General features: G+C 35.5%; 1 long non-coding RNA gene and 1 pseudogene across 11 annotated transcripts in view; one reads left to right on the forward strand and one right to left on the reverse strand.

Moving 5' to 3' along the window:
* LOC144300581 (uncharacterized) overlaps nucleotides 1-26,208 on the forward strand; it is a 264,995-nt gene that overhangs the window by 68,472 nt on the left and 170,315 nt on the right. The gene's annotated exons all lie outside the window — the stretch shown is intronic.
* On the reverse strand, nucleotides 2,902-3,812 carry LOC144300124 (ubiquitin carboxyl-terminal hydrolase MINDY-1 pseudogene; annotated as a pseudogene).

Consider the following 26,208-nt stretch of genomic DNA (forward strand, 5'->3'; position numbering starts at 1 on the left):
ATATACAAATGTAGTGATCTGACGGGCACCTGCATCCCAGTGTTCATAGCAGTAATGTCCACAATAGCCAGTGTGGATGTCCATCAACCGATGAATGGATGAGGAAGATGTGTGTATATACACAATAGAATATTACTCAGACATCAAAAAGGATGAATGCTTACCATTTACATTGACATGGATGGAACTGGAGGGTATAATGCTGAGCAAAATAAGTCAACCAGAGAAAGACAATTATCATATGATTTCACTCATATGTGGAATATAAGATATAGCACAGAGGATCATAGGTGAAGGGAGGGAAAACTGAATGGGAAGAAACCAGAGACGGAGACAAACCATGAGAGACTCTTAACTATAGGAAACAAACTGAGGATTGCTGGAGGGGAGGTAGTTGGGGGGGATGGAGTAACTAGGTGATGGGCATTAAGGAGGGCACATGATGTGATATGCAACTGATGCAATACTGAACTCTACATCTGAAACTAATGATGTATTATGTTGGCTAATTGAATTTAGATTTTTCTAAAAAGATATGGTCAACTGAAAAAGGAACTAGGATTTGATGTGATAAATGTTATCATGGGGACAATATGGGGCACTCTAGCTCCTCATTGAGGCTTAGTTGTTATGGAAGATTTATCGATCCTATGCATGTCTAAATTTAAACATAAAGATGAGTGGAACATAATGTGAGCAATGCAAAGATATTTGGGAAAATGAAGATGGGTGGAAAAAGTTACTTTGGGACCTAAGAGGAAGAAACAACAGGTTTAGAGTATAGAAAGCTAAGGATTTTGATCCCAAGAGCAATGTGAAAGTAATACAGAATTTTAAGCAGAAGAATGACATGCATTATTTTGAAATTTAGAAACATCACTCTGGCTGCAGTAGAAAATAGTTAGAAAGTTGGATACCACTGAGAAATTGTAGGTAAAGATATTGGTGACCTCAGTAAATGTACCTAATAGAAAGGAGTGGAGCATTAAACAATTCATCAGAATTAACACGTGAATGACTGGGGGAAAGCAAGGAGTAAAAAATGATGCCCTCATTTATGTTTTATGTAATTCGGTAGTTTTAACTTCTGTTTTTATGTAAATGGTAGAACAATTTACAGTGAGCGATAGAAGAGTTTTTGGAAGGAAAGAAGAGGAGTTCAGTTGAAATATGTTGCATTGTAGTTGAATATGGAAAATCCATAGTTCGCTCACTTAGTAGTTAGATATGCGGGCTTAATATTTTAAGACCTAGGATATATATACCTATATAGGTATGGATGTTATTCACATATACAAAAATGACAGAGGTGTCAAATCCTAATTAAGGAAGAATGAAAATGAAACATTGAATTTGTTGACAGCTGTCAGAATGTGCCCAACAAAGATGAGCTTTTGAGAACAATCTTAAGGGGAATGTAAAAGCCAAAATATCATCGGTTGAGAAATAGGAAGTGAGGAAGTGAAATCAGTGAATGAAAGCTACTCTCTTAAGTAGACGGCTGCTAAGTGGAGGGCAGATACCACTGAACAATGCTCGCTTAAAAACAAATCTATCTTGCTCGAAAGAGCCTTATTTTTTCATGTACGTAGAGCTAAATTATACCAACTATGTATTATTGCCAAACTAGAATTAAACCACCAAACATAGGTCTGAGATTTATTAGGCTCCGTATATTTTGTTTTCCTTTCCTTGCTAGGAAAATCAGGATGTTTACAATTACGGAATACAATTTGGCTTTTATTTTCATGTGTAATGTCAAGATTGGGTATAAGAGTCAGAGACAGATAAAAAGAAGAGAAACCCAAGCATATTTCTCTTGGATTTGGATCAGCTGAGTTTCTCCCTGAAGGATGGAAGTAAGCTTATTAAAATGAAAGTGCCTGCTCTCTTTTAATTATTATTTCAAAATGTCAAATCTCTGGCTTGAAGGCCTGACTAGCTGAGCATTAGCCCTTGAAACAGTCAAAAGGCACAGTGTAAGAAAGTGAGTTTGAGTGTGATGAAATCTCCCTGTTCCATTGATTCTAGTGATCAGAGCCATGGGAGGTTAGGGCAGCTGTCCAAGATAAAGGTCAGTAGAATCTGGGTGCCAGTGTATTTCTGCAGAGCCCACCGTTAGCTTAGTGTGCAGATATTGCATACTAAATTTACACAGCACAAAGATTCTGATCATAAGTCTTTAATCTTTGTTAGTGAGACAATGAACTAAATTTTGCATCCAACGTTGACCCGATGCTATAAATCTGTAAGTCAATAGCTAAGAAATTTGTCAAACCCATGATAATTATTTTTTCAGTTTATAGCAATTCTAGTTCATTGGTCACCTTGTTGAGTGGGCCATACCATGCTGTGACAGCTATGTACTGATAAGATAATTGGGTAAAAATTATTTGATCATTTGAGTTCAAATAAGGGAAGGGATCTAAAATATTTTAAAAATGATTTTCAATATAATTAGTTGAATTCGCATCTAAATCACATTTTATTATCCTTTTTATTTAGCAACCTCTTCTAATACACATCATTATAATGGCATTTACTGTCTTTATTTAGCTAGCAATTTTTTTCCCCAAGTAATATGGGATGAAGCTGTAGTACAGGAGTTGAGAGCTTGGGATCTAGAATCAGCAAGCCTGTTTAGAATTTCAGATCTACTATTGACTAGCTGGGTAATCTTGAGTGAGCTATTGCTTTCTTCTGTGTCTCAGTATCCTCATCTATAAAGAGATGGCAGGAATGGTACTTCTTGCCTTGAGATGTGAAGATTAAATGAGATAACTCAAATATTGCTATAATAAGCATTCAGTAAGTATTACTGGGTCTGAATTTGATATTTATTGCGTGCTCTGATCCCTAACAATTCATAAATTAATTACCTTGCATATCTCACAGGCTGAGCTAGGGGAGCAAGCAACATAGCCATAGCCTCTGAAAGAAGGAGCAGGGCAGCTTAGCACTGGCAGGGACCATAGGAGAACACAGTCTGCCTTGACAACTCTCCCTAGCTATGTGTCCAGATGTGGCTCCTCTCTCCTGCTGTGACAAGGCTCACACTGGTGCAGGCTGGACTGCTTGTTGCTGTATATACTTCTCTCGTTCAAGTTGCTGGGCTAGCTCCAAGTTGCTAAAGCCCAACGTACCTTGTTGCTACTCCCACCTTTTGCCAATCTACCCAGGGAATGACTGAAGTACAAGTCAGAGTCACAAGGGCCCCTGTCTCCATCCACAATGCGTAGTTTTCCCATACTATTTGCTCCTTCTGGAGAAGGTCCTGGTGCTGACCATTAGGTACAAGGGGCTTTGATGCTTAGTCATAGTACTAAAATGCTTATTTTAGAAGAAGACACTAAGTTCACTTTTCATGGCAGCTGCCATTAGCTCACACAGACCATGGTAAATCCTAGCTCTCTCAATAGTCTCCAGGAACCGCTCTGCAACTGGGGCCTGTTCTGTTATGAGGTTGGTGTTCCTGGAGTGTTTGCAGGTGAAAATCTTCTCTACCAGCTGGTTATAACTCAGTTTCCCAACTGCACTCCCAGCCTCATAAGTCTGGGGATCAACAAGCCAGCCATAGTATAGAGTTATGCTTAGCGGGCCAAAGATCCTGCACTCAGATGCACACTTAGAATCTGAGACACCTGTGAATTGCACATTGATATTAAGACTTACAGCCAGTTTAGGCAGCGTTGTCATTGCATCATGCACATTCTGCTGAAAATGAAGCTGAAGTCCCTCCGATTTCGGGGAACTGACGGACAGGAGGTAATCTCTCCAAGGTGGGCCATGAGATCATCTAATGTGATCACTTCCTTCTGAGAGAGCAGCATACACACACACAGAAATATGACATATAGATACACATATGACATATAGATGGCATCTTTATATAAAATTGTTAGTTTGGGTTTTATTGGCTCCTATGGTGTGCTCAAAGTGTTCCTTTAAAGTAATGTTCTTAGTGTTTTTTAAATAATTGTCTAAAAAATGTTTAAATGTTGTTAGTTCACATAACATTTTGATTTCTACCCTCATCATCTTTCACATTACCTTTAAAGTATAGTGAAATGAAAATATTTAACATTGGAAAGAGAGAGAGAAAATAGAGAACATCTCATCTTCTGTTATAGAACCCAAAATAGAGGGGTACTCGGGTGGCTTAGTGGTTAAGCATCTGCCTTTGGCTTAGGTCATGATCCCCGGGTCCTGGGACTGAGTCCCACATTGGGCCTGCTTCTCTCTCTGCTTATGTCTCTGCCTCTCTCTGGGTCTCTTGAATAAATAAATTAAAAAAAAAAGAACCTAAAATACGTGTGTGTATGTGTGTATACAGACACACATACATACATATACACATGATGTATATACACATATGATATGCATAAATAGATATATGTGTATGTATTTATGCATACATATGTATGCATATATATGTGTGTAAACACATTACCATAATAGGCACACTTTACGCTATGTAAAATACATGTGCTTGTTTTTCCTTATATTGTAACAATAGAAATGTATAAATTTTAAAACAACAAAACATAAAAAGACAAAATGACTTACTTAAAAGGTAATTATTACCTTGGACAACACTTTCCCCTTCTTCTAACACCAAATGGTAAGAGATTTCAAATCCATCTTGAGATGTCACATAGGTAATATATGTGACTAACAAGTTCTGTGTTTCTCCTGAAAGAAAAATAGAAGAAGCTCCACATCTTCTGATACTAACTTCATAATGGGCTCAATTAAAGGACATGTGAGAATTAGCAATTCTGAATTTCATTGTTATGAAGTTTGGTTACTCTTCTAAGCCCCATTTAGTTATATTTGACTATCAAATGTTATAAACAATTTTGATAGGAATGATGAAAATGACTGTGCCTATAAAAATATTGCTCAAAATTTGTAATCAGAACAACAAAAATTGTTTCCAAATGTACATGAGATTATCATCAACAGAATTTCAGTGAATAAAATACTTTCTGTGTGTGTGTGTGTGTGTGTGTGTGTGTGTGTGTGTGTTAATCCATTAGAAGATTTAGTCTGGTCTCCCTGACATAAGGGTGATAGGTTTCTATCTCTTAGTCTAATTAACACCTTTAATCTTTTTTAATGGTTAGGCATTCTCTCTTTGGTTTTGAGGCATGCTAGAGATAAAAGCACAGGAGGCTGGAGGTTAATCCTTCCTGTACTTTATTTCGTAATTTCTGCCACAGGGATTCCCTTTCTATCATGACTATTTATTCAGGAACCCTGATGATATGCTTTGAGTAAGAGACAACAGATAGTTGGTTTAGAACTATCATTCAATATTACTTAGATATCAAATTACAGGGTTGTAATTAATAGCTGTTAAATGAACACAATTCCAATTTCTTATATGTCGTTTTTATTATTATGCATCAGAAATGAATCAAATTAGGGCTTTTAGAATTGATATTGAAACTAGATAGCCCCACTTTAACTTACTCTACAAGATGGGAACAATGGTGGCAAACAACCCCAGATTTAGTGAATCAAGGATGTTATAGATGAATACTAGTGTATTGATGGTGGTTTGCTTTTTCTCACTAAAATGAAGAATAATTGAATTTCCTGGGATTGATAATAAAAATATATTGATTAAAATTTGGCAATCAGTAGATTATAGAGGTTTGATTTTTCACTTTAGAATTAGGATTTTTTTTTAGTGAGTATGAGTTACATGTGTTTTGACAATTTGCCCCCAAAGTCTTAACATATTTTTAAGACAAATTTGTTTTCAGAATTTTGGAAAATATATTGAGATTTTATTTGTAAAAATTCTCTCTTCTTCAAAATCCTCCATTAGGAATTTTAAGCCAACTTAGGTTTTTAAGTATTTTGAAATTAATAAAACCTCTTCAATAGATTTGTATGACTTGAGATTTCAGTTCAAATATTATATATTTGGTATATATATATTTATATTTCTTCAACCAATTTTGCTTTAATTGAACCAATATGCTATCTCTTCAGAATTATAACTGAAGAAGAGCTTTTCAAAATGGACTTGTTTTCTTTTAAAAAAAAAAAGGAGAGAATTAAAATAGTCTCAATTTTACAAGGATTATTAAAATAAATGTTTCTGAATATTACATACACACATGCACACACACATTCTAAAGATCTCTACATAATTTTAAGGTAGAAAAACTCAGGAGTTAAGGATGCTAATTAAATATTTTAAAATGGGACAAATTCCCTGGAGAAAGTACACATATAGGCAAATTATAAATTAAAGCACTTTCAGAATTTTTTATTATGAGCTTTTTAGAATGTTTGGTAAAATATATATGTGAAACACATTTGCAAAGAAAAATATAATAATCAGCTCTACCTTTACTTCGTGCTATGGGCACTACATTTATTCTGAATATATAACTACGTAAGTAAAATATATTGGTTTAAAAGAGATTTATTTTCTTTTAAAAATATTCTCTTTAGTGATTTGTGAAGGGAAAAAAAGAATAATGAATAATATAACAGCAGTCGAGTGAATTTGAGTATTACCTGCTTTGTGTCTTCATAAACCTAACTTCCCAATACAAACAGATGATTATTATTCATTCTAACTTTTCTTTACATTTTTTGGACTTTGCAATTTTTATGTGCTTAGTGAGGGATATCTACATACAAAATACATTTTTTTTTCTGTCCTGCCTCATCTCCTGCCATTATATTGACTAGCTACTTGTTTTTGACCAGAATAATAATTGACCTAGAATAACTGTTAGATTCCATGTCTTTAACTGAGAAATGAGGATAATGTCTGCTTTAGATTGTGTGTTTGGGTGTGTGTGTGTGAAAACCAAATATAATGTTTACAAAGTTCCTAGCACACAGACTGCACTCAACAAATATTAAGGATGCCTTCTCTTTGAGACATTTCCCATCTTGTAAGTAGCTTCCCATTACACTATCAAGTTGTGGTAGTTAAATGGATGTAATATGTCATCTTTTGAAAAGCCAGAAAGCCATGATTCAAATAAGTATTACTTTTCCCAGGAAGATTGTCTTTGTTCTTCTCTTTTTCTCTCTCCTTCATTATTTTTATGTTAAGTGTCTGAACCAAATGCTTTGCTATCTTTCCAGCTTCTTTTCCTTTTCTTTTACAGTCATTGGCTTATAGCAACTACAGCAAGTTCATCTGCAGTAGAAATTGGAAACCAAAGCACATGACAAGTCTGTACAGAGATTAGACAGTGCAGTTAGAAGTGTTGTAGTGATGTGGGCCAGCCAGTAGAAAGAACTCCTGTGATCCATTCCTCAACTCTATCTCTCACAGTCCTGTCAGGAGCCAGAAGGTCTAGCTCCTGGCTTTGTTTCCCTTTGGAAGTCTGTTCCCAGGCCATCTTCATGGACCTGTTACCAGAGTGGTCACACATATTAAGAAAAGTTTCACTGTTGGAGTATAATGCTTGACTCTCCAGTCTTGAAATTCATAAGAATTTTATCTGTAAATTTACATCTTGTGAGTGAAGTGATATGGGACAATGGAGCATGTGGCCAGGACTTGGAGCCTGGTTCACACACTCTCCTCCTCCTCAAGATGGTTTCTCCAGCCAGCTCCCAACTCCCTGCTCCCTCATGCCCTGGGCCCTCCTCACTCTCCTGCTCCATGATTGCTGATGCCCTCTGCCTGGTGTGGCCACCCATATGAGACTCTCATCTTTCCATCCCCCTTTGACCTCTGTGGGGTCTTGGCAAGGACTTGGGATGGATAGAGGTCAAGGACACATGCCCAGTGGTCTTTCAGGGCAGGAAATGGCAGCAGTATCTCTCTCTCAGTAGGCAACTCTGTGGTGTTGATCCTGTCACTCATCCTTTGGGGTCCAGGAGGGCAGCATGTCCAGTTACAGGAACTCCAATCTTTAAGGAGGCATGCTGTCAGGTCCACAATGTACTGGGCATCATTAGTGGGAAGGGGAGGTTGACTTCCCCTTGCACCCAGGTCTGTGGATCTGTCAGGGGGCTTCAGGTAGGTGTCTTGGCAGTGGTGGCCTCATGTCTACTAGGGTGTAGATGGAGTCCCTGGGCTCCTACAAGGGTCTGCACTTTCTGAGTATTTCCATGGCAGGTGAGGGTGTCATTAAATAGCAAATAAAAGTGATATGACAGGTCAAGAAAGAAACCACAGAGAAAGGAATGAGTTTTATTTTATTACCTTTAATGACTCTTATCCTTTTCTTTTTGAAAAAGGGACCTTGCATTTTAATTTTTTGTTCAGTTAAAATTATAGGCCCTGCTTGTTGGTTTGTTCTCTGAATCTTCTGCATTGGATACCAAAGACTATATTCACCTTCCCATCCTGTTCTCTCTTTCAGCCTAACCAGTCACTGTGAACTCTAACCAGAGAGTTGGTTTGCTGAGGGTCATGGACAGCCACATTGTCCTTTAACTTCACATACCCTCTTGGAGCTTGAGTATTTGCTCCCTAAGAAACATTGTCATGAGTCAAATGTTAACTACAAAATTTATAGTAATAGTGCTAAGGGGTCCTTAAAATGATATTGAAAATATTCACACATATTCCTAATATTACCTTACTATGCTATTCCTTAATATTTGTCATTTAGTATTTTTTCCATATAATCAATATTTCTTGATTGCTTACTAAACATCATGCACTCTGCTAAGTACTGGGAATACATTCATTTATTCAACAGATATTTATTGAATGTTTACTAGACTCTGAGCTCTATTCTAGAGATTAAGGTTATAGTGGTAAACAAGAGAGCCAAGATGTTTGCTCTTGTAGAGTTTATACATTAGTGCAATGAGGAGCAGTAGATAGACAATAAACAAGTAAATAAATAATGTCCAACTTTCGTAAAGCTTAACAATATTTAGAGGTTCCTGAAATTGTTTGAAGTTTTACATTACCTTTAAAAAACAGTGCATACAGACACACACACACACACACACACACACCTGTTCTTTTAGTCACTAGAAATATGGATTGGTTTTTCTAGCAGAGGGAACTATTTTTTCTAGGTATCCTATTTTATCAATAGCCAATGGAAGTTAATGGTAGATATAATCAATAAGTCTCATGTGCCTAAAGGAACATAGGCAAAGGAAGACTAAAATTCTTGGGAAAATTATGAAAAAGCATAGGTATTAGACAAATATTTTTTTTTTGGTAGAACTAGGGTTTATTAAGTTATGCTTTAGTACAAGCTCTGGGGGTAACCCATGGTGCTCTTTCTTGAGCAATGATACCAGGAAATTGACAGCTAACTGAATGTTGTACACAAGTTCATCATCTGTCATCTTCACATGGCCAACAGCCACTGGCAGACACAGCACCTTCTTTATCTGTAATTTGATCATAAACTTCACATCATCCATTTTGGCCACGATGTTCTTAACATGGGTCTTTGAGGAAGGGAACTTGCCAGCCTTATTCAGGTCTGGGCCCAGGATTTGTAGCACCAGAGATTCCAAAGCCAAAAAGGCATCAAACTTCTTGGCCAGCTTCTTGAATAATTTTTTATTCTTGTTGAGTTTCTTCAGTGCCTCAGTGTTCATGCGGGGAATAACTACAGCCTTGGCCTCATCACAATGCTGCTGGTCACCTAAAACACATATGGAGAACTTCAGGCGAGGAGTGAACTTAAGCCTGATGGTGCCTGAGAAGCGTCTGTCTGTCTGAGAGTCAGAATTCTGCAAGCTGATCTGCAGCAACACCGCAAAATATCCTGCACACCTCTTGGAAGGTGTCATGGGAGACTTTGCTGCTCATGGTGCCTCATGCCACAATAATTGGAAAAGAGTAGGCAAATAATTGTGGACATTAGTTTGTAGATCACGTAAGACATTAAAGTTCTGGGGGAGACATGATTGGAAATGAGACTTTTTAAAAGATTAAGGTAGTGCTGGGCACCTGGTGGCTCAGTTGGTTAAGCATCTGCCTTGGGCTCAGGTCATGATCGAGTCCTGCATAGGGCTCTCTGCTCAATGAGGAGTCTGTTGCTCTCTCCACTCCTTTCCCTGGCTTGTGCTCTCTCTCTCTCAAATAAATAAATAAAATCTTTTCTTTTATTTTTTTTAAAGATGAACATAGTGTTAATCTATTTGGTGATGTGGCTCACACAGAAAGTACAGGTGAGACTAATTATGATGCTGTAGAAAACTACACAATTGGGAAGTGACAAATGTTTGAATTAGCACCAGGACATTTGGATTAGATGTGAAATGTGGATTGACATGATTTGGGATGGGTGCTATGGAAGACAGAAGAATCAAAGTGACTGAAGTTTTGACTCTACATGATAAAGAGAGGAATGGATACTTTCACAGGATCAAAAATAGATGATGAATTTAGAAAATGAACAACAGAAACTAACTAAAAAGCAACATGTATCCATGGTGTCCCACCACACAATGTTGTTAAAAGCTGGACCCCACTGTTCTCCCTCTTCACTAGCTTCTTTACTGTGTCAACTCAAAACTTGACAATGTGGCTGACAGTCCCATTTGCCCTTACAGGCCAAATAGCATTCACTGTCATTGCAAATAACAGCATTTCCTCAGTGAAGGTTGAACTAAATTACTTTAACAAGGCTAAATTAAAAATCAAACATGTTGATGCATTTAATGTGAGGCACAGAGGACACAAAAGATCATCAAAAATGAGTGGCAATATTGATTGTCATAAACAACCCTTCATGGAATAAAATAGATTCAGTGCTGACCCCTTGAAATGCAGTTACCCTATTCCTAGTATATTTACTTACAGGTTATGTAATTTAGGAGAATGATTTCTTTTTTACTTTTAATGTGTTATCTTAACCTTTCTTTCCTCACCACAATCTATTTTTTCTCATAAATGAGGATAATGGTGATAATAGTGACTCCATATTAAAGTTTAGAATTTTATGAAAGTCTTCCCTTCTTTTATATTAAATGTATAAAATAGATCAAGTATATCTAATTATACTTGCTTTGCAGAAAAAATCTTATAGACTTTAAAGATGTTCTGACAAATAACTTGGATATTATGAAGCAGGAAAATTTTTATTGACTCTGCTGAACTTTTACTTTATTTCCATCCATTTCCTAATGGAAGTCTGTGCCCTACCTGAGCCTTACTATTTTGGAAGTTTGAATTCTATAAAATAGCAGAGGATGATCTTTTAATTTGATTGTGTTATAAAATGTTAGAAACATCATGAGATTATCTGAAATTTGTTTAGATTAAATCTTTACAGAATACTTTAGATTTAATCTTACAACTCATATCTAAGAAAACTTGAGATTAAATTTAAAAAATTCTGGCAGAAATTCCTGGCATTAATATTATAATTCATTGTTGAAAATTCATGGATCTTCTTTTACTATTTTAGAAAATAATTATATTTTTTAATATTTATTCTTTTTTTTTTTTTTTTATTCTTTATTTTCATGGACAGTTTCACCAAATCCTAGAATAACATGTGTCAAATGTGGAAAGTACTGCTCTAAGATTTTTAATATAAACAAGTACAACTTGGTAATTTCTATATGCTTATGTAAATATAAATATAAATTTCTAGGAATTTATGATTGATCCAGCCACAATAAGGTATTATAAGAAGTTAAAAGTATTTCTGGAATAAATGTGTAAGTCCTATATTTGTTTAATTATTGTAAAGTATGGTAATCATGCTTTCCTGCCTAGTATCTGTTATCAGAATTGCAGTACTGGGTAGGATATGTCATGGATATGAAGCAGATTAAAAATTCTTATTTTTTTTCTTACTTTATATTCAGAATGTAATTCAGCCCTGACATATAACATTGCATGAATCATATTCCCATTCTTCAACCTAATATCCAAATAAATCCATAATAGTGTCTCCAGACATTTCTGCCAATCCTATAATATTTCCCATCTTTAGCCCATCCATTACTCTACCAAAGTTTTCTCTCTAACATATAGATTTGATTATATCCCTCCTATACTTCAGAGCTATGTCTATAGAATAAAATTCCTTTTTGTGATATCCAAAGACCTTCAGAATCTGGCTGTCACAAACATTTTATTCTCTCAATAAATAATTACTAAATCCTTGCTCATTGTAGAACCTTTGTGGTAGCAGGGGTTCCTGGGAATGGGAAAGAATACTGGTCTTTGTCCTCAAGTAGCACATAGCGAACAAGCAATTACAATGCAGTGTGGTCAGTGCTTTATCTTTACACATGTGTAAAGATTAGTTCAAATTGCAATAGTGTCTGAGACTTGTTTAATGGCTAGTTAATCAGATGCAAATGTGAAAAGATCTTCTGGAAAAGGAAAATGACTTACACAAAGTCTCAAAGTCATTACCAAATGTAATATGCCCTACAAAAGGCAAATAGTTCCCTACACTGGTGTATACAGTTTCAGGAGTCTTGGACAGGTAGGATGTCAGATGTAATTACAAGTAGCTTTCTGGTCACCTGGGTGGCTCAGTGATTGAGCATCTACCTTTGGCTCAGGGTGTGATCCCAGGGTCCTGGGGTCAAGTCCTGCATTGGGCTCCCTGCAAAGAGCTTGCTCTTCCCTCTGCCTACGTCTCTGCCTCTCTTTGTGTGTTTCTCATGAATAAATAAATAAAATCTAAAAAAAAAAATTACAAGTAGCTTTCTGTTCAAAGGGATGTAGTCTTTATCAACCTATAGAAGGAATCATTAAACGGTTTTTGAAAAGGTGCATGAAAGATTATCTGTGGGGAAAAAGAACAAAGGAGAACAGAGGAAAGCAGATAGTTGAGCTAGAGGGAAGCAGATGACATGATATGAAGGCAGGGGAGACTGGTGAAATGTAATAAAAGCAGCATTACCATAATTTCGTGATGAGCTAGATAGAGAGGAAAAGGAGGAATGCAAGATGACCTCTATGTTTCCAACTTGTGCAAATAGGAAAATGCTGTCTTAGCAGTCCAAGAAAGAGAATGCAGAACTAGGAGACAATCTGAATCAAAGTAGGGCAGAGAAGCGATAATAAGGTTGGTTTGGATCCTGTTGAGTCTGAAATCCCATTAGGGATCTGAGTAGAAATGTTGGACCCTAGGCAATTGGGTAGAGATGCCTCTCGTTCAGGAGATCATTATGAACTTAATTATTGCTCTGGGAATCACTGGGAGTCACCTGAATAGAGGCAAAAGGTGGCCAGTGTTTGTTCAAAAGTCTGTATTCAAGACAAGTTTGTTCTGGGTCAGACTTATAGGTAAATCCTGTGCACCTTTTCTCTGCTCCTGATTTTTTCTTTTTCTTTTTCTTTTTATAAAAGCCTCCGTGAATTTATTCACTTTTCCTTTTACACACATTCTCCACTGGCAAATATATGACTGTTACTATATGATGCATCAATGAAGTTTACAGGTATTGGGTTAAAAAAAAAAAACTCTTGTGATAAGATATTATCATAACTTTTATACATGATAGTATGTTTTTGTTCTTGTTTAATTTTTTAGGCACCCATCCGATGATTATGTTTTCCATTTGAGTTGCAGTATACATCGAAGGTGTACTAATTTTACAAAACTGACCTTACCTTCAATACACTAAAGCCTTCAATTTTTCGCTAAAGTGAGTAAAGTAAATTTTTACTTCAAAGTCATGCGATTTTTTTTCTTGGATAATCTGCCTGAATTTTTCATGTGTTTATTGTTACTATATATTAATTCTTTGTTCCTTCCTTTAATGTTCACTATCATGTAGTAGTCTCTATTTGACCCATTTCCACAATTACTTTGTTTGGAAGTGCCAAATCATACACAATGTAAAAAGAGAAAAACATTCCATGGGATTAAGCCAAAAGTGACTTAAAAAAATAGGTAATTATGTATCAAATTCTAGTTCATAGAAGCTAAAACTGTAGTCAATTGTTCTAAGGATGTAGAAAAAATTTAAATCTCACTGGTATTCAATGAAGAGCAAAAAAAATCAACATTTTCTAAAGATAAGGAAAATTCTGATACATATTCTAATGTTTTGCACAAAAACAACATTTAATAAATAATAACATTATAAAAATAGTATCCAGATACAAGGAACCAAAAATGTAAGATGTATAACTGTAAGTAGAGGAAACTGTATTTCTTCCTTCTCTAAAACTATCTAATAAATCAGACAAAGAAGGAAACATTTCAGTGTTTCCTACATGTGTTGCTTCTTTTGGCCATGAATCAAAATGTTATTCCAGTTCTATATTTTTAAGTAAAAGAGCAGTATTAGGCTTATGGATAAATTGAACAAAAAATACAGAAACTTAAAGCTGTGGTGAAAGATGATACTTTCATTGAGTTTTTAATTCTTCCCGAAGACCTATAGGAAGTCTATTAATTTGTATGGGCCTCAATATCAAGAGGATTTGGGGCATTGTAGGGCTTTGCTCTTCCTGTGTTTGTTTTGCCCACAATAACAGAATACAACTCCCTATGATCACAGTTAACCAGTTTTCCACAGACAGACACTACCATGCAACTTAGAAGGAAGACAAATGATACTATAGAAGTAAAGCCAGAGCTTGAGTCTAAGGAATAAAGCAGAGAAATCAAGAACTTACATAGGAACTTTCTCTGCAAAATGAGAGCATTATCCCTGTAGGAGAGAAATGACTAGACTCGGGGAAATTGGACTAAACTTGTCTCTTACACTTACCGTAAATCCTTTATATATGTGATGATTATTTGCCTTTCAGAATTTATTTTGAATTTTTAGGGCAGTGAAATTATTCTGTGTGATAATGTAATGATGATACATGACATTATTCATTTGTCAAAACCCACAGAATGTACAACGCAAAGAGTGAACACTAATGTAAACTCTAGAATTTAGTTAATAATAGTGTGTCAATATTGGCTCATCAATTATAAGAAATGTACCATACTAGCGCAAGGTTTTCATAATAGAGAAAAATGTGTGAGGGAGGAGAGAGGTATACTGGAATTCTGTAGTTTTTGCTTAGTTTATCTGTAAACTGAAAACTGATCTTTTGAAAAAGTCTATTAATTAAAAAAAAACATCAAATTGCTCTCCGTAAAAATACAAACTCAGAAAAATAGAAAGAAGGAAAAAATTACTCAAAATCTTACAACTCAGAGATAACTACTCTTCAGATTTTTTGGTCATCATTATTCATTCCCTGTTTCTGTCTCTCTTTCTCCCTCCTTGTTTCTCTCACTCCTTTTCCTTGTCCTCTCCTACTCCTTGCCTCCCGTTTCCCCTTGTATTTTATTGCTTTTCAGAATTCAGGTTAGAAACACAGATTGGTTTATACTGCCTCTGCATGGGTTTTAATCCTGTCTCTGCTTCTAAACAAACGTGTGGACCAAGGGAGGTTGTCTACCCATTTGTGCTTTAGTCTTCTCTTTTGTAAAATATGAACAATTGCAGTTTTTACCTCATTGCATTGTTGAGAAATTCAGATGTAATAATACTTGATAAGAGTTGATCTCACTGCTTGCTGCATAGTGAATACTATGCTACTTCTCTTACTCCTCCTTCATATTCTTATTCTTAATACAGTGCTATTCCATGTCAATGAAATGAAATGAGGATCATCATTTTTAAGGTGGCCAACCATCAATTATTTTTATCAATCCCCTTTTCATGAGCACTGAGTTTGTTTCTGTGGGGGAGGGAACATGGATGGATTTTATATTATGCTGTAGTAAATATCCTTGTTCATGAATCTATATTGATTTATCTCCTTAGAAGAAATTCCTATTCATCGAATTGATGGACTCCAAATTACTTTTAGGATTAATTACCTTTAGGTGGTATATGCGACTCTCCATGAACTTTCACTTACCTTTCCAGCCTCACCTCTTAGTAGGTGCTTTCATTCCTCTTTCACATTCCAATTATATCAGGATACTTGCAGGTGCTCCAATGCACTATACCCTTTTTCTTCTTTGGGCACTTGCATAAATTGCTCCCTTTGCCTAGGACATATTCAACACACTTTCTCCTTATCAGCTATTTCCTTATGTATATTTCATACTAGACTGTAAGCCTCATGAAAACAAGAAGCATCTATTTCTGTCTTTACAGGTTGTCTCATCTCACTTTTGACATCATTATTCTGGTGTTCTAGACCAGAAACCCCTTCTTACCCTGAAGTAAATTAGGATTCTGGTTTAATTATCTATATAAATGAAATTTTATAAAAATTTACGTGGCTGTATTGTGTATATATCACTTACCAATGTACCTTCCCATGGCTCACAGAAACATTAAAGCAGCACATCATTTCTGGTAACACTTTCGACCAAGAGCAGGATCTTGGATTTGGGAAGCTCCATTCCTTAAGAATTTACACTAATAATCTACATGTCTTTCTTTATATTTACCATATCAATTTCTCTTGTTCTTTAAACCAAAGTCAGCACCAGAAATACTATGGTGGGGATTACCTTCAAAATTTTCTTTCTTCTATATATGAACCCTGAATAATCCCCAGAACTGTGAATATGATGAATTTTACTTCTGCAATGAGCTTGTGTTAAATGGCACAGTTGACCTTAAAGAGATTATCTGTGTGAGATTTAGTTAATCACAAGTCCTTTAAAAGCTGAGAGTTGTCTCCATCTGGTTGTAGAAGAGGAAGTCAGAGATTTGATGCATAAGATTTGACACAACATTACTGACTTAAAGATGAAGAAGGCATGTTGCAAGGAATTTTGATGATGTCTAGGATTTTAGAACAGTCCCAGCCAGCTGAGAGCCATCAAGGAAACAGAAACTCAGTCCTATAACTCCAAGAACTAAATTCTGCTAATAACAGGAATGATCTTGGAATTGGATTTTTCTTCAGGCCTCTTCCATGAGAACTCAGTTTATCCAACACCTTAATTTTAGCCTTGTGATATCATAAGGGAAAGTGCTAGACTTCCAACCAACAGGATTGTACAGTGACAAATGAGTGTTGTATTAAGTTACTAATTTTGTGGTTATTGTGAAGCACTAGCAAACTAATAGAGTGGAGGTGAGGAGCAGGAGTGGAAAAGCAGAATGAGATCCAGGTGTCCTTGCATAATATCTCTGCTTCCTGTTTTGAGCATTCCTGAGAATCCACAAGTATTCGTCCAGCTAATGAAAGTGACTCAGATCAGTGGGGGACATAATAAAGAAGGCACACACTGGGAAAGAACTGTGGCCTGCGGTGGTTGGAACCCAGGCTCCGCACCACTACGGACACCTGATTTTCCTCTCCACTGATGATAAATGACCAGGTTCTATTCACGTAGCTAAGCATTGGGAATTTGAGACTTTTACCCTTTTTTTATTTTTTATTTTTTAACTTTTACACTTACTGATTGTTAAATGTTTTTTTTCTTGACTAAAAACATTTCTACTACTGTGTAAAAGATGTGGTAGGGAGTGGGACATAAGAAGAAATCCCCTCTCCAATAGTGTAAAGTATTATCATGAATTCCAATGTAAGTTAATGGGGGGGAAAAGACCTGCCCACCGATGAGTCCTCACCTAGTAAATGATTGAATTCAAAGACTCAGAAATAGTTATTAAATCCCATTAGGCATTTAATTAAAAAATAGGCATATTTCTGTAGTTGAGAACGCATTTATAACCATAAGCTGGAAAGAAAGAACTAAGGGAAGGATCTGATGGGTTTGAGACAGAGACATAAACTAGCTCACTAAAGACATTATTCAATATTCAAGGATTTTGTGACCAGGTGGTCAAACCATTGGTAGCTTGAAATCAGTCTTTTATTTTTTTTTTCCAGCTTTATTGAGATATAGTTGACATATAACATTGTGTAAGTTTAAGGTATGTGATAGGATGATTGAAATCAGTCTTCTTGGGAGTATTTAAACAGTAAACAATAAATCAGGGCTTTTTGGGAAAAAGTTGGTTCATCATCAGCACACTAACACTACACTACATTGTTTCCATACGATGTGCCAAGAGCCTTCTGGGTCTAACTTAAAATCAATGACGTTCCCTAGGTAAAGCATGTGTTAGTTATTAGTAGATGATGTAAATCCATTCTGAAGAAATCTCTAGTTAGAATTAAAGTTACATGGAGGTAGAGTTAGGAGCAAGAAACTTCTTAAGGGTATTTGTATTTAGGCAGGCCTTGCTGTGCAGCAGTAAGGAAAAGAAAGGAGTTTCCAGATAAGTGGAGAAGGGTTATTCAAATTGGGAGATGTGGAAAGAGCTGAAAGCATCAAGTAAGATGGCTGCAGTGGGGTTATTCATTTCCTGTCACAGTTACAACACATTGCCACATGTAGTGGCTTAAAATGATACAAATTTATTATCTTACTGTTCTGAATGTCAGAGTGAAAAAGAAATGGGCCAGCAGGGTCTCATTCTTTCTGGAGGTTCCAAGGGAGAACTGTTTCCTTGCCTCTTTTGCTTCTGGAGGCTGCCCACATTCCTTAGGTGGTGGTGCACATCTCTCTGACCTCTGCTCCCTTTGTGACATTTTTTTTCTCTGACTCTCTTGCTTCCCTCTTTCACTTAGAAGGACGCTTGTGATTATGTGGGGCCAGACTAGATAATCCTGGATAATCTCTCCATCTCAAGAACTTTAATTTAATCATGTCTGTGCAGTCTCTTTTGCCATGTAAAGTAACATATTTAAAGGTTTTGGGAATTAGGATACAGACATCTTTGAGAGGCTGTTTTTCTGCCTAAAACAATGGGTAACACCGGCCAGTTGATTATAGGTCTTAAATGGCAGACTGCAGAGATTAGAGATTTATTGATTTTGAGCAAGGGAGTGATTTAATGAAAATAGTATTTTAATAAAATTAATACTGCAACAGATGGCTCATCAAAACTGGAAACAGTTTCTGTAGTAGATTACTCATAGTAATCTATGTAAGAGTGATTAGAGTGTGCACGAGGGAATGGCATTGAGATCCCTGCTAGCACTAGGTCTTGTCAGACTTTGACATGGATGGATATAAAAAAAGTATCTGATTTTAAAAATATATACTTAACAGCTTTTTTGAGACATAATTCACACCTCATACACCTAGCACATTTAAGGGATACGATCCAATGGTTTTTATATTCAGGGTTTTACAACCATCATCAAAAACCAACTGTAAACCATTTAATCACCCCTAAATAAACACCTGTTCTCGTTAGCAGGAACTTCTTATTTCTCTCTAATACCTCAGCTAGAGACAACTGCTGACCTCTCTATCCCTATAGATTTGTGTATTCTGGGCATTTTACGTAAATCATAAAATATGTGGTCTTTTGTGACTAATTTCCTTCATTTTAGCATGTTTTCAATGTTCATCCATTGTGCAGCATGAATCTGTATTTCACTCATTTATTGCGAAATAATATTCCATTGCATGGAGATGACATATTTATTTATCCAGGCATCAGTTGATAGACATTTGGGTTTTTTCCTTTTTTTTTTCTCAAATGAGTACTGCTTTTAGGAATGTTCGTGTACAAGTTTTTGCATGGACATATGTTTTCATTTCTTTTGGTATATACCTGGGAGTTGAAATGCTAGGTCATATGGTAACTATGTTTAGAAGAACATTTTGAAGAATCTCCAAACTAATTCCCAACACGATACAATCCAACCAGCAGTGTACAAGGGTTCCATTGTTTCATTCTCTTGCCAAATTTGTTAAAATATGTCTTTATGTCTTTTTATTTTAGCCATACTAGTGTATGTGAGGTGGTATCATATTGTGGCCTTGATCTGTATTTTTCTAATGACTAATGGTGTTGAATAACTATCATTCATTGTGTTTATTGATCATTCATATCCCTTTTTTGGAGAAATAACTATTCAGATCTTTTGCTCATTTTGAAATTGTGTTATCTTTTTACTACTGAGTTGTAAATTTCTTTACATACTCTGGATACAAATCCCCTATCAATTGTGTGTATATATATATAATTAATTTCATTTTTAGATAATTCATTTCTAGTGTATTGATTTTCGTATATGAACTCTGCAGAAATATGGAATTCATTTATTAGTTCTAATGATATTTTATGTATATATATTCTCTTGTTCTGTGAGCTGCCTTTTATTTTTTGATGATATATCCTTTGAAACACAAACTGTTTTAATTTTGATGAAGTCTAGTTTAGGTTTTTTTCTCTTCTCACATTGGCTTTAATGTCATATGTAAAAAGACTTTGGCTAGCCCATGTTCATGAAGATTACTCCTATCTTTTCTTCTAAGAATTGTATACTTTTAACTCCTATACTGAAGTTTATGATCCATTTGTATGTTGTGAGGCAGTGGCCCAGCTTTATTGTCTCACGTGTGAATATTCAGTTATCCCAACACCATTTGCCAAAAATGACTATTCTTTCACAGTTGAATTGCCTTGGTAGCTTTGTCCAAAACTAACTGTTTATGTGAGGGCTTATTTTTGGACTTTCAATTCTATGGCATTGATTTTTACATCTGCCCTTATTCCAGTACCACACTCTCTCAATAACTATAGCTTTGTTGTAAGTGTTGAAGTTGTGAAGTGTATCTTCCAACTTTGTTCTTCGATTTCAAGACTTTTGGCTATTTTAGGTACCAGGAATTTTTGTTTTTTATGAATTTTAAGATAGATTGTCAGTTTCTAAAAAGAATCATGCTAGGACTTTTTGGTAGTACATTGAATCTTTAAAACAATTTGAGGAGTATCACCATCTTACCAATATTAGGTTTTCTGATCCAGGAACTCAGAATATCTTTGAATTTCTTTACATCTTCTTTAATTTCTGTCAACAGTGTTTTGTACATTCAGAGTATATATTCTGTATTTTAGAATTTTATTCTAAGTATTTCGCTCATTTTGATGACATAATAAATGGAATTGTTTTTCTTAATTTCATTTTTAGATAATTCATTTCTAGTGTATTGATTTTCGTATATAAAGTGAACTCTGCAGATATATAGAATTCATTTATTAGTTCTAATGATATTTTAATTGATTCCTTATGAGTTTCTATGTATAAGATCATGTCACCTGTAAAAATAGTTAATCTTATTTTTCTTTTCCAATCTGGATGCCTTTTTTTTTTTTTTTTTTTTTTTTTTCTGGATGCCTTTTATTTCATTTTCCTGCCTAATTGATCTGGCTAGAAATTTCAGTACAATATTGAATGAATGTAGTAAGAGAGGACATACTTTTCTTGTTGCTAATCTTGGGGAGAATTATTTAGTATTTCATCATTAAGTATAATGGTAGCTTTTCATAGATGTTTTTATTAGGCTAAAGAAACTCCTTCCCATTTTCAGTGTGTTGAATGTTTCTATCATGGATGGGTATTGGGTTTTGTCAAATGATTTTTCTAAAACTATTGAGATGTTTATCTGGCTTTTGTCCTATTTTCCATTGATATACTGTATTATATTAATTGATTTTCAGATGTTAAACCAACTTGCATTCCTGAGATAAATCCCACTTACTCATGTTGTATAATCCTTTTTATATGTTGCTAGAATCTAATTGCCATTACAATCAATCCTCATTATTTGCAGTTTCCATATTTGCGAATTCACTTACTCACTAAAATCTACTTGTAATCCCCAAATCAATATTTGTGGCACTTTTGTGGTCATTTGTGAATGTGCACAGAACAGTGAAAAATTTGTTACTCAAAGTACACATCTCAAGCTGAAATTGAAAAAGACAATATTCTGCTATCTTATTTCATCTTTCACACTTTAAGCAAGTATCCTTTTTGTGGCCTATGTGGTGTCATATTTTCCATGTATTTGTGCCATTTGTTGATGATTTGGTGTTTAAAATGGCTTCCAACATTAGTTCTCAAGTGCTGTCTAATGCTTCTAAGTGCAAGAAGGCTACGTTGTGCCTTACATACAAAATGCTTGTTAGATAAGCTGTATTCAGGCATGAGTTATAGTGCTGTTGGCCATAAGTTCAATGTTAATGAGTCAGCAATATATATTAAATAAAGTGCCTTTAAATAGAAACACACATAAAACAAAGCTATTATTGATCAGTTGATGAAAATGTTATGACCAGAGGCTTCTGAGAACCTAACCCTGTATTTCTCTTATGACCAATGGCTCAGTATTCACTAATTCTGAGTTCTGAGTGAGTTTTTAGAACATATCTTCTGCAAATAATAAGACTCAACCACAAGGGCCTTTTAGTTAATTTTTGCATATGTATTTACTAGAGAATTAGTTGGTGATTTTCTATTCTTGTGATGTGTTTTTTGACTTTGGTATCAGAGTAATACTGGCCTTATATAATGAGTTGGAACATATTCTTTCTTCTTTTTTGGGGGGAAGGATTTGTGAAAATTTGATATTAATGCTTTGTTTGTTTGTTTGTTTGTTTGTTTTTAATGCTTGGTAGAATTTACCAGTGGGGGGAAAATGGATCTTGGCTTTGCTTTGTGAAAAGTTTTACATGTTTTAATTGTGCAGAAATTAGAAATTTTCTAATTGTCAAAAGAAAGTTAACTTACAGTTGACTAGTATCTGGGTACTTGAATTTTGGTAGGGTTTCCATCATTCCCAGAGAAGAGTGACTCACTGTCTTACCTATTGGCACAATGTGGTTTATGGTGAACACTTGCTTTCCTCCTGGGGGTCTATAATGTTGTTATGTACTATGCAGATGCTGTGTATATGACCAGCTTCAGGATGCTGAGTCTCTCATGACCTCTCATTAATCAACATTTCATATGTGTTGTCATAACTTTTTGTTGGGGAATTAAGTGTGCACTCCATGACTTCAGTGAGAGGTGACCTTTGGAAACTTATGCCTTGTTTTCCTTGGGCTTTGCCGCATGAACCTTTTACCTTCACTGATTATGTTTGGCATCCTCTCACTAGCCATGGTGTCCTCCTAGCCATGAATACAACTAAATACAACTAAATCCTGTAAGTCCCCCTAGTGAGTCACTTATCCTCAGGTGGCATTGGGGATCCCAAATATATTAATTCAATTTATTTACCTACTAAAGTCCCTTTCAGATTTCCTATTTCTTCTTGAGTAAATTTCAAAACTTTGTTTCTTTTCAATAATCTTTTTTAATTTCATCAGTGTTAACTACTTTGTTGGCATGTAATTATTCATAGTATTCCTTTATAATCCCTTTATTTCTAGAAGGTCAGTGGTAATGTTCTTCTCCTTGAAGCCTCTGCTCAGTCCAATTAAAGATTTGTCAATTTTGTTGATCTTTTCAAAGAGCCACTTTTTTATTTCATTGATTTCTCTATTATACTTCTATTCTCCATTTCATTAATTTATACTCTAATCTTTATTATTTTTCCCTTCTGCTTGCTTTAGGTTTAATTTGTTCTTTTTCTAGTGTTTTAAGGTGGACAGTTAGCTTACTGGTTTGAGATCTTTCTTTTATAATTATTTTTATTGTGAAAAGGCCTCTGTATGCTATAATTGGATACCTATAGTTAATATTTCTATTCCTATCAGATGACAAATTCTATACACCAGCAATGAAATATCCCTTAAATTAGTTTTTTACCAGTTACCAACATTCAGGCCCAGCCATGCTATTTTTTTAATGGAAATATAATTGACATATATTATTTTAAGTGTATATCAATGATTTTATATATGTATATATTATGAAATAATCACCACAATAAGTCTAGTTAATGTCCATCACTATACATAGGCAAAAAAATTTTTTCTTATGATGATGAGAACCTTTAAGATCTACTCTCTTAGCAACTTTCAAATACATAATACAGTATTAGCTGTAGTTACCATGCTATGCAATATGTCCCCAGGACTTACTTATTTTATAACTGAAACTTTGTACCTTTTGACCACTTTCCCTTTTTTTCCCCACTCCCAACCTCCACCTCTGGAAACCAGGAACTAATCTCTATAACTATGAGATTTTAATTTTTTTCTCCAGATTCCACATTTAAGTTAGATCACACAGTATTTGTTTTTGTGTGCCTAACTTCTTTCACTTAGCATAATGCCCTTTGAGGTAGCATCTTCAAGCTAATTGATTGTCTGTTTAAATCTACCATTGGACTCTTTTGAGAATTTTTTGTTTCCATAGTCTTGTCTATTCCAGAATTTTCATTTAGTTCTTTTTAAGTTTCTTTCTCTTTGTTGATATTCTCCATTTGATGAGACATTGTAATTATGTCTTCATTTACTTCTTTAAGAGTGATTTCTTTTAAGTTCTTTGAACATATTTATGATGACTACTTTGAAGTCTTTGTTAAGTCTGATAACTAGACCCTCTCACAATTAGTTTCTATTGCCTGCTTTTGTTTCCATGTGTGGGTCACACTTCCCTAATTCTTTGCATGTCTCATAATTTTCAGTAATATACTGTAGCAGCTCCAGATACTATCTCTCCCACCTCTTAAGAGCTTTTAACTATTGTTGTTTGCTTGCTTATTTGTTTGTTGACCTCCCTGGACTACTTTAGTGAAGTTTGTTTCCCCACAGTGTGAAGTCACTCTTCATGGGTACAAAGTTGGGGATGTTCACAGTCACCCTGAGATGACAGTGGTTTTATCAGGCCCTCTTAGACTTTCTTTTCTCTGGTCATCCATTGCTAGGCTACTAATTGCCAGCTAATTGTACTACTGTTTTTTACTCTGGAACATAGTGCCCCCACAGGCCAACTTAATTCGATCCCCTTTACAGGGAGAGTTTTGAGACCATTGAGGTTTATTCTCATCTCAGGAGAGTTCTTAGTTTTTTTGTATCCTGCTTCTCTTTTGTAAACTAGCTGGTGTTAGATCTTGCTTGTTGATCTCATGGACTTCTGAGCCTCTTTTTACTGCTTACAACCAAAATCTCCATTTTTTTTGAGAGCAACCTTAGACTTGAACTGTGTTCCTTTCAGAGACATCCTTGGAGTCTCCATCATAACCTACCTCTTCCCTTGGGAAAAATCTCTGAGCCACTGCTCTAGAGCTGGGGATGGAGACAGTAGCCTATATCTTCAGAGTGACATCTTTGCTTCATGAATCGGGTACTAAGGAGGGGAAGTTGCCTCTTGTCTTTCCCACTCACCTCTCCCCATGTGGAATCTCCTCCAACCTGAAGTGTTACAAGGACATGATTCTTGGTCTGCTGTATCTGTGGCAAAGCATCTGAACTACAGGTAGGGGCTGGTGGAGAAAGGGAGTCCTTGAACTCTTAGTTGCAGCCATCTAGAATTTAGTCTCTGCAACATGGACCTGGGAGAAATAGGAAATGCTAATGGACTGGAGAAATAATAACTCTTGACTAGGAGCATGAGGGAGTGGGAGTCCTATTTTTTAGACATACCTGCACAGGGTGGATCTTCTGTCATGCTTAGCTGGGAGGTGGAGGAGACAGAAAGGGGTCAGGTCATGGCTCAATGGCTACAGATTCTCAGTATATTTTTGTTTTTGTCTTTTGTTTTCCAAATCTACAAATCTACTGTTTCAGGAAATTTTCTCAAAGAAGAAATGTTTCTTAATTTGTTGTAAGCCCTGGAACAACTTCCAGATATTTAAAGCTTTTTTTGTATGTGTATAATTTTCATCGGTTGTTTCCTTAAGGAGTGAGTCTGCGGAGCTTCTCTCACCTCCACGGCCAAAGTGCTCATCCCTCTGTGTTAAGAAACTTGCACTGGTATTACTTTGGAATGAAAGAAACACAATATAAGAGAGAGTAAACAATAGCTGCATAACCTTGAGTAAATTATTTAACCTCAGTTTGCTCAACTATAAAAATACAGACGATAATAATCCCTACATCAAAATGTTATTACATGCATCAAAGTTAGACACAGAGTGTAAACATTTAGCATAGTGCCTGCCACACTCCACAAACCTCAAAAATGTGGTTGAGCAACTGAATGAATACACATTTGCAAAGGAATAGGTGTCTTCCTTGTTAATCACTCCTGCTTATGGCTTACTTTCCTTCTTTCTTTCCTAATTGTCATAAACTTTCGCACAGTATGGCTACTCAGTTCCTTGACCTTTTTTTCCACCATATGATGGTGTTTCCCTCCCTAATTGAGCCTTACTTCCGTCCTCATTTCTTTGGCTTTTTTTCCCAATTGCAATGACCCTGCCATCAAACTCAATTTCAAATATCCAACAGTCTGATTCTCAACGCCTATCTTTGGAGTTGCTACCTTTACTACTCCAACTACAACATTCCTCAACTCCACTCAGATCTACTTAGCATCAATCCTACCAGCTCTATACTTCTCCTCAACTTCTAATAGTCTTTTATTTCCTCCATACC

The sequence above is a fragment of the Canis aureus genome, chromosome 28 (genome assembly GCF_053574225.1).
Source record: "Canis aureus isolate CA01 chromosome 28, VMU_Caureus_v.1.0, whole genome shotgun sequence".
In the NCBI taxonomy this organism is placed as follows: Eukaryota; Metazoa; Chordata; class Mammalia; order Carnivora; family Canidae; genus Canis; species Canis aureus.